Source organism: Octopus sinensis, linkage group LG8, assembly GCF_006345805.1.
Source record: "Octopus sinensis linkage group LG8, ASM634580v1, whole genome shotgun sequence".
Classification (NCBI taxonomy): domain Eukaryota; kingdom Metazoa; phylum Mollusca; class Cephalopoda; order Octopoda; family Octopodidae; genus Octopus; species Octopus sinensis.
Window position 1 is genome coordinate 21,119,023 of NC_043004.1, and position 3,955 is coordinate 21,122,977.

The 3,955-nt window shown below is 36.8% G+C and overlaps 1 long non-coding RNA gene across 1 annotated transcript in view; it reads left to right on the forward strand.

The window, feature by feature from the left end:
* Positions 1-3,788: 3,788 nt before the first annotated feature.
* The window catches only part of LOC118764504, a 12,080-nt gene continuing 11,913 nt past the window's right edge, over positions 3,789-3,955 (forward strand). The window contains exon 1 of the long non-coding RNA XR_005000316.1: positions 3,789-3,878. This is a non-coding gene — a long non-coding RNA (uncharacterized LOC118764504). The remainder of the gene's footprint in view (positions 3,879-3,955) is intronic.

Consider the following 3,955-nt stretch of genomic DNA (forward strand, 5'->3'; position numbering starts at 1 on the left):
TGCTGTATCTTCAATGTTACTTTTGTTAGTCCCTGGTATAGGTCAGTGTTTGTTGTATGATTCTTACAGGAGACATCGAGTGCCATTGTAAGCATCCTCATATAACAACCATCCAACTGCTTCTTCAATGCTTTAGTGAGCATCCATGTTTCAACCCCGTAAAAAAGAACAAACTCCTTGCTAAATTTGAACTCCTTTCTCAGTTTATGGCCTTGTTCCAAACTCTCTTGAAACTTGATACAGGATTTTGTTTCTTTCCTGAATTTGAGCCATCACTCATCTGTTGTTATAATAGTAGTTCTGGGCCTACCAGATCCTTTCTTTTTTGTGTTCCAATCTTCTGGATGTGTAAACTTATCATTATAAGTAGAAAAATAAAGAGTTAATTCTTTTGGTAGCTTTTGTGTTAGAGAATATTTTGTGATAACTTCATGAAAAATAGAATTTGATTTTGAATATCCACATCAGTCACATCAGCATGGAATTTCATTTCCCTTGAAAGCAACTCACTTGAAACAAATCTTAGCTAATGTAGCTATTCATGTAATTAGAGCAATTTATGCAGAGCTTTTGCTTTGACTCTTTAATGCTTAACTGACCACTGGTCTAAAAACATTCAAGCCAACCAAATCTGATATCTCACACCTACCCTACAATTTCATTCAAAAATAAGCAATCACATCTTCGAAATCTTAAAGCTATGAGATTATACATGATTATCTTTAAACATTGTGGATAAATAAGTATCACATTTGACAGAATAATCTAAATTCTAAAGGCTTAAACATGAAAAGAAACATCTTGAACTCTTTCAATTAAAAGAAACCTTAAATTACACATCTTGGCTTTTTAAATATTTGTTTGCAAACTTTTTATCTGAATAATAATACAAAGCAACCTGTGATTTAAGAATGTAAAAATGAATATCTGGAAATTTTCAGTGCTTCATTTTTCTAAATAAAACTTTCTGCAACATGTTTTATGAATATAAAATGTTTTTCTCTTAAAACTTCTGTTAAGAGCATATGGAGAAAGAAGTAAAGTGCATATTAAAATTGCAATATATATATATATATATATATATATATATATACTACAATTTATGTTACTAGATTAACAAAAGTGTATGGTTTATTGCTTTTACCATGATGTGTACACATACCTGCACATAGAGATACATTGAGAGAGGGAGTGGAACGAAGAGATTAGTGTATGATAAAGGGATAGAGGTAGCCCTTTTACTGTCTAGCAGATACTCAGCTACTACAGTAGGACAGGGGTGGAAAGTAACATGGGAAAGAATTAGAGAGAGAATAGAGAAACAGTCAGATTGAGTTAGAAAGGACCTGCTTACAGGGAACAGTGGGGTGTGTATGTTGTACAGGCAGGTAGAGGAGGATATTCCACAAGAGTCTGAGGGGAGATGTTTAGAGATAACAGAGATTGCAAGTGATGTTGAGAAGAATTGAATGTTGCTGGGAGTGAAGCATTGCAGGTATGTGAGGACATGGAGGCTGTGCAGGTAAGCACATGGGGGGTGGGGGTGGAGGGGCCTGCAGTGGAGGAGGTGGAAGATGTGAGGAAGATGGGTTGTGCAGGAGTTTGATAAAGGACAGAATTATGTGTGCATTTGAGGTGGGGTGTGGCTGTAAAGGTCATACCTCTATGTATGGATGACCATGATTTTACTTAGCTTGACCTTTACAGCCACACCCCACCTCAAATGCACACATAATTCTGTCCTTTATCAAACTCCTGCACAACCCATCTTCCTCACATCTTCCACCTCCTCCACTGCAGGCCCCTCCACCCTCCCCCATGTGCTTACCTGTACACCCTCCATGTCCTCACATACCTGCAATGCTTCACTCCCAGCAACTCTTCAGTGAGATTCAGCATCTGAAGATCCTTTCTCCCTATTTTGTTCCCCATCTTTCTGGGTCAACCCCTTCCACAGGTTCTCTTCACAATTAGAGATCAGCATTTCTTTATGCAGCTGTCCTTATCCATCTACATCATATGACCATACCAGCACAGTCTTCTTTCTTGTGCTCTACATCTGATGCCTCTAATACCCAATTTTTCCCTTAAAATCTTCAAAAGATCCCACTACACATTTGAAGTTTATTCTCTGTACATTCATAGTGTTTATTGTATTTGCACATCTGCCATACACAAAAACTACTTTCACTTTTAACCTTTCCATGCTGCACCTTTTACTGCTGCACCACTTATGTGTCCGTAGTTTGCATTGGGTACTCAGTGTGCTTATCCAAAGATAAAATAGCACTGATAATTAACGCACTGACAAGTACACTTGTTTCAGGTATAAAAAGAAAGGTTCTAAGAGGCGCAATGGCCCAGTGGTTTGGACAGTGGACTCGCAGTTGGAGGATCGCGGTTACGATTCCCAGACTGGGCGTTGTGTGTGTTTATTGAATGAAAACACCTAAAGCTCCATGAGGCTCCGGCAGGGGTGGTGGTGACCCCCGTTGTACTCTTTCACCCCAACTTTCTCTCAGTCTTTCTTCCTGTTTCTTGAGTAACATTGCAATGGACTGGCGTCCCGTCCAGCTGGGGGGAACACATATGCCATGGAAACCGGGAAACCAGGCCCATGAACCTGGCTAGGCTTGAAAAGGGTGCATAAATAAAACATAAATAAATCTAAGAGAAATACTTCTACTGTTGATGGCAGGGGTGGGAGCTACTCTACATCAGAAACTTATTAATAAAGGAGGCCACATAAAATATTCAACAAGCTAAGAATAAAATTGCTGGAAACGAAATTTCTAAAATGAAGCAGACAAACAAAACTAACTGAAATAGTATGGATGTACAGAATATACATATTCAGGAGAGTATGGATGAGAGCTGGCTCAGCACATTTTACAAGAATAAATTAATTTAAATAGTGTTTAACATTAAGACAGCATGGTTTTAGACATAGGCATTCAGTTGAAATAAAACTAGATGCCACCATAATTAAAGTAAGGAAGAAAGCTTATCTGAACAGTTTTCCATTCACTGCAGACATTTAATGGTTGGGTAATCTGATGTGAGTGAAGTAAAGTAAATGCAAATGAAATTTATAAGCGAGATAGGAGGCTTTCAAGATAGAAGTCTAACCATAAGCCATGAAGGACTAAGCCACATGGCCACCTCATACCAGGTGCATAGTAATAAAGGGGACTAAATATAATATTCAACATGATATATCTATCTAGCTAGCTAACTGTCTGTCTGTTTGTCTATCTGTCTGTCTGTCTGTCTGTCTGTTTGTTTGTCTGTTTGTCTGCCTATCTATCTATCTATCTATCTATCTATCTATCTATCTATCTATCTATTTATCTGTCTAACTATCTATCTATTTATCTATCTATTTATCAATTTATCTATCTATCTATCTTTTTATCTGTCTATCTAACTATCTATCTATTTATCTATCTATTTATCAATTTATCTATCTATCTATCTTTTTATCTGTCTGTCTATCCATCCATCCATCCATCCATCCATCCATCCATCCATCCATCTATCTATCTATCTATCTATCTATCTATCTATCTATCTATCTATCTATCTATCTATCTATCTATCTATCTATCTATCTATTATTATACTTATTTGTATCATCATCATTAGCAACATGTAATGTTCATATTCCATATTAGGTTGTCCGGAAAGTCCTGAAAGTTTTTTTAATTTGCAAAAAAAGGATACACTTCATGATCCATACTTTTAGAAACTTCCAACTTCTCTGCAAGTCCTCTAGTCAGAATATTTGAGTTTTCGTTGATTTTTCCCTTCAAAACATCTTCATTCAATTTTGAAGGTCTTCCACTGTGACTGTCATCTTCGAAGCTAAACTCTCCATCGTTGCAAACCACCTTCAAACAGTTGATTCACCAATAGCATCATCACCATAAACTTTGCTAATGTTTTTGCAAGTCTT